The 15,840-nt window shown below is 34.8% G+C and overlaps 1 protein-coding gene across 1 annotated transcript in view; it reads right to left on the bottom strand.

The window, feature by feature from the left end:
• Nucleotides 1-11,779, bottom strand: part of Nca (neurocalcin homolog) — a 540,761-nt gene extending 528,982 nt beyond the window's left edge. The window contains exon 1 of the mRNA XM_069832283.1: nucleotides 11,644-11,779. The gene's annotated coding sequence lies outside the window, so the exon portion shown is untranslated. The remainder of the gene's footprint in view (nucleotides 1-11,643) is intronic.
• Nucleotides 11,780-15,840: the final 4,061 nt, after the last annotated feature.

The following is a 15,840-nucleotide window of genomic DNA, read 5'->3' as shown; positions in this document are numbered from 1 at the left end:
AAAACTATTAAGATATTGGTCGGCCAAGAACAAGGTGGAAAGTTGAGGACGGAACAGGAGACTCTCCTACTCCATGAAGAGAAGAAGAAGAAGAAGAAGAAGAAGAAGAAGAAGAAGAAGAAGAAGAAGAAGAAGAAGAAGAAGAGTATTAACCCTAGTGTAACAAGGAAATGTTTATTACTAAGAAAAAAACCCAACTGCCACAAAAAAAATCTGATATGCTAAAATTTGTTGTTTTCATATGCTCTCGGTGTTATGTTGTAACACATTTTACCATTTTTCGTAAATTCACTCTCATGTGCTGTGGTATGTAGTTTAGATATGAGTTAAATTGCTTGTTGTGTTGTTTTCATTTGTCATAATCAGGGACAGGTATTTATGGAGATTCATTTTATCATTTGTGTTTTTTAATAGGCCTATTGGTGTTGGCGGAGATTGTTGGAGATTGATTGATTTGTACTCTTGGAGGAGATTAATGGAAATTTTTGAAAAAACCCAATTATTTTGGAATTGGCGTATTAACTCAGTATGAATATTACTTTCTAAATAACTAACAAAGTTTGATAACACAATCTCAAGGGAAAAAAATGGAACTCTCTGCATCATAATCCACAGTTAATTCCCGATTTACCACGAAAATCGTCTGTAGCTGCATTTAGATTGGCAACAGGCCATGACTGTTTGGCCAAACACCTGCATAGAATTGGAATATATCAGTCCCCTAACTGCCTTTTGTGCAACTCAAACCAAGAAAATGATTCGGAACACCTCAAAATCTGTGCTTCAGTGGCTGACCATGATAATATCTTTGAAAAATATTGGAGTGCAAGAGGTCAAATGACTTTATTGTCAAACGCCTGGCATTAGAAAACAACAACAACAACAACATTAAAGGTTCGTTGGATCCTGGTAAAGGTACGGTATAGCCAATAGACAATATTTGTTGGATTGAGACTTTATTTAACACACATTCATTAAAAACAAAAACAAAAAAACTTGGAGCTCTCAAATTAACACTTTCAAATTATTAGTGAAATGTTGATTTCTCGTCTTTTGAGTTCATTAATGTAATTAGAATACCTGGAATACCATGCAATGTAGTCTACTTCGATATATAATAAATTCAAGTGAAAAAAAAAACTCAGAATATGAAATTCATTACAAAACGACGCAATAGTAATAATCGCGAATGTGTTCATATTTCGCTATTAGAACTCTATTTCGCGATTTGTCGCGATTGTTTTATCCGCATATTATTGATCAGAATCACTTAATTCGTAAAGATCAGTAAAAATCTATTGTATATCTATTACGTCGTGATTTTCGCGATCTCCATAAACACCCGGCCCTGGTCATAATATACTGTTTTGATATGATATGTTCTTTTGCTGTAAGTTTTGATTTGTTGTGATACGTTACTATGTGATGTTGTGTTATAACGTTTTGATTTCTTGTGATGTGTGGATTTGATGTGCTGTGATAATTGCCTATTGTGATGTTATTTTGTTGTGTTGTTTTTTATATATTCTATTGTGGTGTATTTCCTTCTGTTGTAATTATTTTGTTGTTTTGAAATGATGTATTGTCATGTTAAATCGTGTCGTTTTGTAATGTATGTTTTGTTGTTTTGATGTGCTGCGTTGTGTTTTCTTGTGTTGTGATATGTATACTATGTTGTGATGTGTTTTATTGTGACATGATGTTTTGTTGTGATAAGTTATTTTGATGTATTATGATGTATTTTGTTGTGCTGTGAGTATTCAGTGTTGTGATTTATGAGTGTTAAAATTGTGTGTTGAAACGTTTACGTTTGCATTCCATTTTCCAACTGAAAGACACAAAAACATTACAACACAGGAGTATATGATGATTTATCTAAAATAAGTCCAATATAAACACACAAGCCCAACATTCTAAAGTTAATAAAGACCCAATGAAAGAGATGAAGTAGGCTTAGCTAAATTTACAAGGGTAGTAATAAGTTATAACTTTCTCTATTGAAAAAAATATGCTCATAACTTAGACTCACAGATTTGAAGCATGTTTTGGAAACTATATTCACAATAAAGACTGACACAGTTGTAATTAATATGGTCAGGCATCCTGTATGCCCAAGATAACTTTTAACAAAGTTAACAGGGACAAGTTTTCTTCTTCATTCCACCACTCCTCTATAATGCATTAAACATTCTATCACCAGCACATTATCCAGTCTGATTTTCTATAGAACAACTCACGGCATCTATGTAACCACCATAATTCCGGTGAGTTGGCGCCAAATCCTCGATATTCAGTTCTGATGCAATGACTTGTTACAGACAACGAAAAGCAGTTTACACTGAAGGTTCCAAGGGGATTCTTTTCTCGTCACCAACTTCAGAAATACATAGGCCTAACCTAAATTAACCCATCATTACTTCACAGTGAGGTTAAAGAGCTACATTCCTTCACATTCTTCACAAAAAGGTTCTTTCCTCTTCAAAGATCTTGACAGTTGAGTATAAAATTTCCTAGACGCTAATCCCCTCCCGCACTCCACAGAAAGCTAATGTATTATTTATTACTAGCCGTACCCGTGTGCTCCGCTGCACCTGTTAGAAATAAATATAAAGTAATTACATAATTAAAATAGGACGTTTGATCCAGGGAACAACTTTTACAACAGTGCAACATAATCTGCTTCGCTCATTACCCAATTTTTTTTGCATTGCATTTATTGCATATATATTTTATGTATTTTAACACGATTCAATTGAGCATAGTTAAAATTTGAATTATAAAATAATGGATTGCTAAGCTAACGTATTATTACTGCATACTAAATCAATACACTCTCGTTGTTCGTTAATTCTCTGATATTAAAATGAATGTACATAAATATTATTTTAAGAAATACAGAAAACGAATGTACAAAATAGTCTATCAAATTTTCTGTGCATAAGAAGCTATTTTAATCTTACCTGTCCTCGATTTACTCAGACGTTACTGTAATAACATTATAGCATTATGTCCATCTAGAGAAACTACACTTTCCAATGGTGAAATAATAATTAATTATACAAATCGGTTAATTTAGCTTCTGATATGACTTCATACAAACACAGAAACATTCTCTGTAGGCTACGTTTAATAGCTTTCGATTGTTGATGTCCAAGGCCCCTGTTTCGATTGTTGTTGTCCAAGGCCCCTTATAGACGAAGTCATTTGTTCTTAATTCATTGCACCGTCTTAGATGGCGTTATTTTAATTTTAAAACTCATTTATCCCATGAAATATCAGTCCTATCAAAATTTTGTAAAAAATAAAACTTATCGGAAATCATTTTTAAAGAAACTTTTGTTATGTAACATTTTTCACAAAAATTAATAATAAGCGAGATATTTCGATTTATTTAATTCAGGCCCCCTTATAACCCCCTTTTTAAATAAAGTATTTTGAATGCCATATAGCCTAAAATCTAAGTTACAACGAACTTAATTTATATTCCAATTTTCATATAAATCGGTTCAGCCATTATCGCGTGAAAAGGTAACAAACATACAGACAGACATACAAACAAAAATTTCAAAAATGCGATTTTCGGTTTCAGGGTGGTTAATTATATATGTTAGGACCAATTATTTTTGGAAAATCGAAAATTACCAGAAAAATTTCGGCTACAGATTTATTATTAGTATAGATACGTGACTATTAAGTCCATCATAAAAGACTATTACTGGGCAATTGGGAAGAATACTGTTTACAAGAATAAGCAACTCACTCCTGACTCCTCTACAATATTCGGGAACTGCATGTCGTAGCAACTAGGCTAGTGTTTTCTAGTTGAAAACATGTATACTCCTTTGCAGGAAGGAGTTCGCCGCATAAACTGTATTTGGTTCGGAATACAGTTCCAGTAAAAATGATACAGGAAACTACTGATGAAGCACAATTTAGATGCTTCTGAAACAGCAGAGTTCCAGTAAAAAAAAAATTTCAATTACAGCACTGCCTATAGTCCTATACAAGTTCTGACTCGGGCCAATGATATAAGTTACATAAATTACATGCTAATTATCGAAATCAGTCTTTTCTCCTTCATGTACCTGTAGCCTTTTGGTTTCTTGTGCTAACCCTGAAGATGCAGGTCTGCAGTCCAGGTTATTATTCCTGCCACATGTGACACCTGTCCAACAGTCCAAGTTCTTCAGTCAATAATTTTCGTACTTTATATTTTTTATCTTCCCAACAGTGGGGAGAAGATTGGATGCAGAGAGAGGTTATTCAAGTGGGCAGAATTTATTCAAGATGTGCAATTCTTCTACATCATTGGAATTGTTAAGATTAATAGCACTTGAGTAGACACTGCTCCACTGAAGTCCTCCTGCTTCCAAATAACTTACAATTTTCCTCTACTGAGTTCTTGACTGCTCCTTCTGGGAATTCAAAGGCTGGGCAATGATTAAAAAGTATGTGATAAACAATTACAGTACTATCTTTAAAATAACATGGTATTATCATGTTCAGCCCCAGAATGAGTCAAGGACCAATAATTGAATATAATGATGATTATGAGTAACTAGGAAGTATACCGATAAGCCGTTTGTCCCAAATAGATACTTTATTATTTGCTGATGATATTGTGTTTATGGCAACTTCAGAAAATAATTTACAACGTTTCGTTTACAACTTTAATCAAATGGCAGAAAGTTTCAATATGGAAATTTCAACTGACAAATCTAAAGTGATGGCTTTTATAGGAAAGGAACCAGTCCGTAGCAAAATTTGCATCAATAATAAGATCATCGAACAAGTCAAAAATTTTAGTTATCTCGGTTACCAAATTTCATATGAAGAAGAAAAGGATTTGAATGAGAAAATTATTAAATTCAACAGAGCAATGGGGATAATTAATCAGATATTCAAATCAACCTTGGTACAAAAACACACGCGCACCAGAATTTATAAAACATTGGCCAGACCTATACTCTGTTTTGGTAGTGAAGCTTGGACGATTCGTAATATTGATTCACAAAGATTAACGGCGGCAGAAATGAGATTTATGCGTCGTACAGCGGGATACACGAGAATGGATCACATTTTGACATTATGAAAGAACTGCAGATTGAACCGATTACGGAATACCTACAGAAATACAGACAAAACTGGAGATCACATGTCATCAGAATGCCTCGTTCTAGAAATTTTAAATTACCATCCTGTGGGCAAGAGATCCTTGGGCAGACCGTTCAAGCGTTGGCAAGAGACCGTAACGGGCCACTAGGCCCAATACTTGCAAGGATGATGATGATGATAATGAGTAACTATGATATAATGATGATTATGAATAACTATGTAAGCACATCACAATGTCAGACATGATCCTCTGACCTCAGATTAGAGAACCCAATACATAGGCCTACAGTGTGCAGTGCACTCCAATGATGTTTTGTTCTAATAATGACAGTTCATTCAAGTGTAATGCTTTTTGTACAAGCGAATTACAATGTAGGTAGGGTTGAGAAGCTCACTGAGCATGGCACGGGGCATGAAACAGGAGCATTGAACAGCTGACAACAGTTCCCTTCACCATTATCATCATTATTCCAGCGTACTTCACAATCACTCTCACTCTGCAAGGTCCCATCCCAAGCCAGGCCTCCAGAACAAACAAAAAATTGCTGAAAGTTGTACACATTTGTGTTTAATAAATACTACTACTACTATTATTATTATTAGGCCTATTATTATTCTGATGATCTTCAAATTTTTCGAAAAATCAACAGTGTTGCTGACTGTCAATTTCTTCAGGATGACATTATTTCAATTACCAATTAGTCAGTTGATAACGGGATGATGATTAATGAATCAAAAACTTACGTAATATCATTTTCAAGGAAAACCTCTACACTAAAATATAACTATCATCTAAAAAATGTATTAATTAACAGAAAAGATTGTATTAGAGACCTCGGTGTATTAATTGACAATAAATTATATTTTCATAACCACATTGATTATATTTATAACCATGCAATAAGAATGTTAGGAATAATTCGGTCAATTACTTATTCTTTCTCAACACCTGACTCTCTTTTAATACTATACTATACATTAGTGAGATCGAAACTCGAATATGCATCTGTAGTTTGGAACTCTATTACTAGTTCTGATTCGGCAAAACTGGAAAATATTCAAAAGAAATTTATGTTCTTCCGATTCCTGCCTAATAACTCTGAGTATAACTATGATAAAAAATGCGAGCACTTTAAATGTCGAAGCCTGTATGCCAGACGTCATGATCTCGATTACTTATTCTTATGCAAGGTCCTTAAAGGTGACATTAATTGTCAATCTTTCTTAAACAGTGTCAGCCTTCGTATTCCTATGAAGGACATGAGACAACACAAACTCTTCTATATTAGAAATTCTAAATCTTCCTCGCCGGTCTCCAGATGTATTAAACATGCTAACTTACATGTAGGCGATTTCGATCCATTCAATGTATAGAAGTATTAGAACAGGGCAATGTCTTTGCTAATATTAATTGCATTATCTTTCTACTTACTTACTGGCTTTTAAGGAACCCAGAGGTTCATTGCCGCCCTCACATAAACCCGCCATTGGTCTCTATCCTGAGCAAGATTAATCCAGTCTCTACCATCATATCCCACTTCCCTCAAATCTCCCTCCCTCAAATTAATATTATCTTCCCATCTACGTCTCGGCCTCCCCACAGGTCTTTTCCCCTCTGGCTTCCCAACTAACACTCTATATGCATTTGTGGATTCGCCCATATGTGCTACATGCCCTGCCCATCTCAAACGTCTGGATTTAATGTTCCTAATTATGTCAGGTGAAGAATACAATGCGTGCAGCTCTGCGTTGTGTAACTTTCTCCATTCTCCTGTAACTTCATCCCTCTTAGCCCCAAATATTTTCCGAAGAATCTTATTCTCAAAAACCCTCAATCTCTGTTCCTGTCTCAAAGTGAGAGTCCAAGTTTCACAACCATACAGAACAACCGGTAATATAACTGTTTTATAAATTCTAACTTTCAGATTTTTTGACAGCGGACTAGATGACAAAAGCTTCTCAACCGAATAATAACACGCATTTCCCATATTTATTCTGCGTTTAATTTCCTCTCGAGTGCCTTTTTGAAAACTATGAATAACTGATGTACTGATTATTTTCCTACACATATTGGTAATACTTTTGTATGAATCAACTCCTTTCCATAAAATATAATAGTATTAATTCTTGTAAACTAATCATTGTAATCTAGGTATGTTCTTTATTTTGTTATCTCTATTATGTAATGTGTACCATAGTTGTTCATTTTATTGCATTATTTGTACCACTGTGCTGGACTTTTATTGGCCAATGGCTGTTGTCCAGCACATAAATATCAATAAATAAATTATCATCATCATCCTCATTATTAGTCCAAAGTTTAGCAGAAAGAGGATGAACTGAAATCAGTTCACTGGTAAGCTTTAATTCATCCAGGATGATTGCCAAGTTGCTTACGGAGTATAGAGATACCCACAGGCAAGGAATGATAAACTCTACACTGTGCAGGTTCTTGCAGTCATGGGTACAGAAAAGTTGTTCATCCTCACTTTCTTCCCACAAGAGGGGGTTTAGAATGCAGCATCATCCAGTCTTGCCTACAAGTCATGGCCATCAAGCTGCACAGATGAACAAACTTTCTCACACAATCCGCTCCTTTACCCTGAAGTGGACGAAACCTAACCTTCTTCTCTTTTTTTCTTCTTCTTCTAACAGTCAACATTGGAGGATAGTCCATTTCTTGCCTAGCAGTCCAATAGACTGCATGATGTTCCCAGCTTTTTTAAATTTTTTATCAAAACCATACCAGACTAGTAGGTGGTGGTTGTCCATTTTTCTGCTGGGTTCTTTGCGTGCTTAGCTCTAGCAGCAGGGTTGTTGTAATTTAACCCGACCCAAAAAAACCATATGGGTTTTTTTAAAAAAAAAACCCTTCAATAAAACCCGACACAAAACCCAAAAAAACCCATATATTTATTTCTCGTAATTTAATCAACATACAAAATATTACAAAAAGGTGCATCATATTTATTTACTATAACAATTTGTCAGCAGAAGTTATTAATTAGGTAATTTTTCATTATAAAGAAAAAATTACTTTCATCAACACGGTGTTTTATTGTAGAATGGTATTAATATTAACTACATCACAATTCAGTCCTTCTTAACATGCAGAAATCTGTAGATCTTCACTAATTTCTCAGCTTTTTCCTCTCCTAACTTATTTCTTAACTTTGACCAAACAAGCCCATAGGTGGAGAAGGTTCTCTCAATGGATGCAGTGCTAGCAGGGCAAGAAATTAAACTTTTCACAAAGCTAATAAATCCTGTTGGCAAGTTCCCCTTTTTTGTTGTTTTCAATTCCATTATTTTCCACCATTTTTTGGACTGAACTGTTGTACAACTGCGTCAGAAAACATAGTAGCAGGAAAATAATCAGAATCTGCAATCCTAAAAGACATAACACTTGTCACCCACTCTGGATGAATCTCTGTGAGCCAATTTTCTGCACTTTCCTCTTGATCTGCAGTTATTCTTGCCCCTCTGAATCTTGGATCTAACATATTAGCAAGATAGTGGAAGGGCAGGCTGCCAACTTAAGAATATTTAATAATAATTTACCAATCTTTGCTTATTTAATTTACCAGTTTTTGCTCATGAAGTAGTTCTTAGAATATGTTGGTGTTCTGAATCACTTAGTCACGAAATTGAACTATTTAATACCCATTAGAGAAAAACCCAATAAAACCCATAAAAACCCAAAGAAACCCATAAAAACCCAAAGAAACCCATAAAAACCCAGTAAAACCCACTGGGTTGGGTCTTTTTTTAAATACCCGGGTTTTTCTCAACCCTGTCTAGCAGGGACAAAACCTAGGGAAGTGCTTTTTGGCTCCTGGACATGTAATACGGACTGAGCCAAATGATCTTACCCATCCAGGTACATCTGTTTAATCCTGAAGGATGGGGCACACAACAGGCCAAGTTAATATGCCTTATGGCAGGGTAAGCGGAGCAACATGATTTGCCCTGTCATGCAGCAGAAGAGATAGAGAGCATACCCGCCAGCAGCCACGAATGCATGCTAGTGCTAGTAAGAGAGCTAGGCTGAGAGTGCACTGAGTTGACGACCGCTGCCGTATGGCACATTTTCAATGGAACTGTTTCATTTTACAATGCTGATCTGGTCTTCTTGAAAATATCGTTTTGTATCCTTTCATTTAGATTTCATTTCACACTGTGAAGGCCTATCGGTACTGTTTCTATGTAACTAGATGACAAAACACTGTTAAAATCCGAAAACTGTGCTCCAACATGTAAGTAGGGTTACTAGAAGTCTGAAGAAAATTCTGCTTGTTCAGATTAAAAAAGTTCTTCTTTCGACTTTTCGCATTTGGCAACCCTACATGTGTGTATGCAGACCATAGAGTTACTTCATTGCTGTTCATAGTTTGGCTGCATAAAAAATCGCCATGCCTGACCACTGTGGAATCCTAACTGCAATCCACTTCTGTAACAAGAACTACTAACTCAAAAGCAATTAAACTTGAAAGCCTTCATTAACTCTTCTGTATTCAAGGGAAGAAGGTAGCCTACCTAGTGGAGTTCAGAGCATTTGCCAAATACTCTCAATTATGAGAACACGTAGCCTCAACTGGAAGTCATGCTGCAATCTTGATACATGGCTCACTTACACTTATTCAGACGGTGTTATAGGTCCTTTTGCAAATTTTACTATCTAACAATTACTGTAAAAGAACACTACTTTCATTTTATTTTTTTATATTTTAGATAATTTTCTACAAGAACAAGCAAACAAACATTAGGTACCCCCAACAAAGTCAAAACAAATGCTGGAAATTAATTTCGGAGGATACAACTTTAGGATTACAATAGAAGAACAACAACTTTTTAAGTGACAATTCTATGGCAACATGTGCTGCCAACTGTACAGAAGAGCATTCAGCTACAGATGATACAGCTTCCGAAATCAATGAGCACTTCAACACACAAGACGTGATCAAGCAGCAAGGAATCTTAATCCTTAAAAAAAAAAAAACAGATGTGCAATAACACAATGTAACTAGCCTTTGCTGTATTCACTGATTGTTCTATTTTTGCACGTTGTTGTATGATACCTGTCACAGAATCGTTAGGGATTGCACTAAATAGGCCTAGCTATTATCAGACTCAGTAAGATCTGTGCATTAAACAATCAACAGTGACTACAGTGAGTTTGTAATTACGACCTTCTTAAAATGAACATTCACACGTGCACCAAATAGGCCTGCCTGCAGATGTAAACACTTCATATAGCCTATCACAGCCATTTCCTAAGTAGTCCTATTGTGATACTCAAGCTTTTGCTGGTCATAGGGTTCATATGATAAAGGAACCAAAAAACAGAGAACATTCCCATCTTACAAGAAGTTTAATGAAACCATGACCACCTCATTTTATTTTTACCATGTGTATGCTTATTAGGCAAGGTGATAATTAAAGCCTAATAAGATAAACGGCACAAATCCTACAAAATTCAATACAGTAGGCCTATTTTACAGCGATACAGACAGCACTCATTCATGACACACACAAAACAACGATTTCAATTCACTACACTAACATTGCTAAGCAATTCTCCAAAATCTAATAGCAATGGAGTGTCATTTCACATGTAAACCGAATAAAATTGCTAAAAACATTCTACATCACTCCCTTCACTTCGTTCTGTAAGCAACATACGCATTTGTAAGTATCTTAAAACAGAAATGAATAATCTCTAAAATGTAAACAGAGTCATAACAATCACAGGCCTAACATGTAGGCCTAATTGTATAAAGAGCTAGTTACTAAATTTATAAGTTAGTGAAAATAAAACTTAAACTGAATAGACAAAACAGAAAACAACACTATACTCAACAACCGGTCTAGCAATATACAGTATTTAAAAAAGTAGTTTTACTCACCTTCAACTTGGGCATGTAATTATCCAGAGCAGGTGTAGGCACAGAGTTGTCAAGTTCAAACTTGTTATGTTTTAACACCTTATCACTTCACAATGTACAAAAAGTCTTTGAAACGTACATTTATATAGTGTACAACAAAAACAAAAATGATGTTGGATATCAATCGGCAGCAAGATAATGAACTTGTCTCTTGATGCATGTTTGCAGAGTTCATACCGGTATACAATTTAAACAAACACACACTCATATGCACCATGGCTTATTAAATCGCTCACATAATTCAAAACAGAAAGTATTACATACAATACATGAATACTCGTAATACCTGTGAATAACTATAAAAGTATTTTCCTATAGAATGTTAACAGAAAATTATAGCAACATAACCAAAGTTGGACATCAATTGAAAATTATCATACCGCTCTGAAATTTGGACATAATTTCTTTCTGAGTAAAATGTCAAGTATGTTATTGAATATTTTATCTACAGCTGGGGGATGTTATATGAATAAACATACAGTATAAACTGAACCAATATTAAAATACTTCCTAATAATAGTGGCCTATATAAATTAATGGGTTGTCATTTATAAAAAAAACACAAATATTACACTTTACAAACCTAAATCTTCGTGCTGCTAGCAAACCACAAATTACTTCGAAATTCAAAACATCTTCACCGACAAATTACACTACCACCTTCTGAGATGCCATATTGGATATTGAATGAAACAGCTAGCGAGAAGTAACGTGTTGTCTCATTGGTTGTCGGTTGAGCTCTTACAGAACGAACCATTGGTAGGCGGTAGAATCGTCACACACCCGCAGAAATATGAATTCCCCACTTGACAGTAATATCACAGTTTAGTATATATAATCACGAAGGTCAATATGTAATAAATATGCATCCATAGATAGTTGCTAACCCCTAGGATAGCTACTATCGCCTCATTAGAAACAGTACGAAATAGTATCGGCACAGTCTATTGTTCCTAGCAACCTTCAAACTCAAGCTTCGTGACTGTACTAGACTGTGGTAATACATCGCAAGTTTTATTCTGGCTGCCTCCGTGGTCTATCGGTCAGGATGCTGGCTTCTAGATTTGGAGGCCCCGCATTCGATTCCCGGGCTCGGCTTTCGGTGAATTTTTCTGGAAGAAGAATGATTACCTGGGTGTATAGAGTCTGGACATTTGTATGAATGTGAGTATGCCAGGTTAATATTAATTAGCCAATCATCAAAAATATAAAATACTGTACATCAGGACTGTCGCTGGGCAATAACCTGAACACACTTTTCAGCGTCACATAGTTAAGTAACCCCAACTGTTAGCACAACCATAAAAGCTTTAATAGATGCTATAGAATTACTAACAACGAAAAAAAAAATTGTATTCTGTTTACTCAGGTATTTCACTTTTTATGATTTGGCTTTCGCGTAATTTGCTTGGAGACATCGTTGCATATAGACCACGGTTAAACGAAGTATTTTCCCTGGACCAAAAATACAAGATGTGTTGTTCGCTTCACCTTATTATGAATAAGTGTCGGGGAAAGTGTCTTATTTTAGGTTATAATTCAGAACTTGTTCAATCTATACTAATAATAAATCTGTAGCCGAAATTGTTCTGGTAATTTTCGATTTTCCAAAAATAATTGGTCCTACATATATAATTAACCGCCCTGGAACCGAAAATCGCTTTTTTGAAATTTTTGTTTGTATGTCTGTCTGTCTATCTTCTGTATGTTTGTTACCTTTTCACGCGATAATGGCTGAACGGATTTCGATGAAAATTGGAATATAAATTAAGTTCGTTGTAACTTAGATTTTAGGCTATATGGCATTCAAAATACATTATTTAAAAGGGGGGTTATAAGGGGACCTGAATTAAATAAATCGAAATATCTCGCGTATTATTGATTTTTGTGAAAATATTACATAACAAAAGTTTCTTTAAAAATCATTTGCGATAAGTTTTATTCTTTGAAAAAGTTTGATAGGACTGATATTTAATGAGATAAATGAATTTTAAAATTAAAATAACTGCCATCTAAGGCCGTGTAACGAAATAAAAAACAAATGACTTGGTCTATAAGGGGCCTTGGACAGCAACAATCGAAAGCTATGAAAGATAGCCTACAGAGAATGTTTCTGTGTTTGTATGAAGTAATATCGGAAGCTAAATTAACCGATTTGTATAATTAATTATTATTTCACCATTGGAAAGTGTAGTTTCTCTAGATGGACATAATACTATAATGTTATTACAGTAACTTCTGATATAATAATATAATATAATATAATATAATATAATATAATACTATATAATATACGGTAATATAATTTAAGTTATTTGAAGGGTTCAGAACCATAGTGGGCCAAGCGCCATTTACTGAATACGTAGAAAACAACAAGGGTTAAAATTAAGTTATTACCATAATTCAATGGAAACATATAGCAAGTAAAATAAAGTATACACATTAAATGTAAATGATGTCAATGTTCATTAAACTATGGTTGCATGTAATAACAATTAAGAAACATGTTAAAGGAATTGTCATTGCACCAAATGGGCGCTTTCTGGACCAAAATGATCGCATTTTAATTATTTAAATACAATTTAAATTAAGTAATATATTAAACGATTTATCCTTCTATCAAACATGAATGTTCCCTGGATCAAACGTCCTATTTTAATTATGTAATTACTTTATATTTATTTCTAAGAGGTGCAGCGGAGCGCACGGGTACGGCTAGTATTTAATAAGATGTTTAGGATTAGTATAAAACTGGCCTGTGTGCAACGCGACTCCTAGCAAATTACCGGCTTCTTTCGTAGTCCCAATTTTAATACAAACACACATTTGGTGGAACGCGAGGTAAATACAACGCCCCCCCCCCCGGTTGACTTTGGACATTATTCCCTAAAAGGGAGGGATTCGAACACATGACCGTTGACTTCATGTAACGCGAAAGCTGTAATTTAGGGTGACCATACATACTCTTTTTAGAGGTCCAAACACTGTATACTCTTTTTTATCTGAAAATATCTCCAATTATATTCTTTTTTTTTATTTTTATAACTTTTACGTATCTTCTGATTGAATGTCTTGTAATTTTTAAATTCCGAATACATTGCATAAAATGTAGTAAAAAGTTAATCATAATCTAATCTAAGTTTATTTATACGATGAAAGAGTAATGGAACGGAGAAAAATTCTCTCCGGTGCCGGGATTTGAACCCGGGTTTTCAGCTCTACGTGCTGATGCTTTATCCACTAAGCCACACCGGATACAACCCCGACGCCGGTCAGAATCGTCTCAGATTAAGCTCCAACTCTTGGGTTCCCTCTAGTGGCCGCCCTCTGCACTACGTCATAGATGTCTATGAATGCAGGACCGAAGTCCACACATGTGCTGAGGTGCACTCATTATGAGTGACTAGTTGGCCGGGATCCGACGGAATAAGCGCCGTCTTAAATCACGAAGTGATTTACGCATATCATATATATTATTTTAATGTACCGAAGTACATATGATACTCTTTCATCGCATGATGACGCAGAATATCTGCATGGAAATATCATATGTACTTCGGTACATTAAAATAATATATAAGCTTATTTAGTTGCTTAAGTATGGGTTATAATTCGTTAGTCAGGCAACATGAGTCTTATGTACGGTGTGTCTACAAATGATTGAAGCGGCTTCAAACAATCAGTGTAGCTACTGGAGGTATGTTATTTTAAATATGATCATGAAACTGTACAGCTACATAGAAGAACTCCCCAAGGTTTTTATGACATGTTGCAAGTGCTCGATATGTGACTCTGCACACGTCAACTCCGTAATCAAGCTCGTTCTACACTCGATGTAGCATGTTTCTTTCAATTTCAGCACGCCAACTAAGCATAACTACCTTAATAATAATTAAAACTCTAAAATGCTGTTTTTGTGTACCAGTAACAAAATTTACATAAGGTAGGTAAGCCTACAATATCATTCATATAAACATAATATGATAGCATAGCTTTAAAAAGGAGAAAAGATACATTTTGTTCAAGATATTAATTATTTCAAGTTGGAAATTTATGTTTTCTTTTTTATGTATAGCCTCTTAAGAAAAAGGTAAAGATATTCTCTTTGTAAGCTATGAAAGAGCTTGGGGGCATAGACATGAAGCTCCATGCTTTCATGACATCGGCATTAGAATGGGGTGGTGTGATCGGCATCATGCTCCGGTAGTCTTTTATGCCTGTAAAAAGACGACACTGCTTTCATAGGAGCCTAAATTGACTCAGGCGCCGTTATGGAAGATTTGGTAACAAGATGAATTCCATCACCACCCGGGGTTGAGCGCAGGACCTTCTGATCCGTAGCCAGATGTTCCACAAACTGTCCTACCCAGCAGATCCTCTTCAAAAGTAAATAAATCATAGCTTGTAGAAGTGGAACATGTCAAAAGTTATACAAAAATATGTAATAGGCCTACACAGTAAAGAGATTAATTCAGCATACAGATTTAATAATGTCAAAAAGTAAACGTCATTTTCGATGAAATTTATGAGCGAGTATCTTCAATTCACATATAAAATACTAGAACACCACACAATTTGAGAATGGATAGGCTAACCACCCATTAGCCTATGATAAAACAAATTAATATAAAGTGATGCAAATCATAACAAAGCATAATTATTGTAAAAAGGAGAAACAATTATTGATAAAGAATTATTATTATTATTATTATTATTATTATTATTATTATTATTATTATTATTATTATTATTATTATTATTCAGTGTGCTCTCTAAAAAA

Source organism: Periplaneta americana, chromosome 8 (assembly GCF_040183065.1).
Source record: "Periplaneta americana isolate PAMFEO1 chromosome 8, P.americana_PAMFEO1_priV1, whole genome shotgun sequence".
In the NCBI taxonomy this organism is placed as follows: domain Eukaryota; kingdom Metazoa; phylum Arthropoda; class Insecta; order Blattodea; family Blattidae; genus Periplaneta; species Periplaneta americana.
This window is presented reverse-complemented; position numbering and strand designations above follow the sequence as displayed.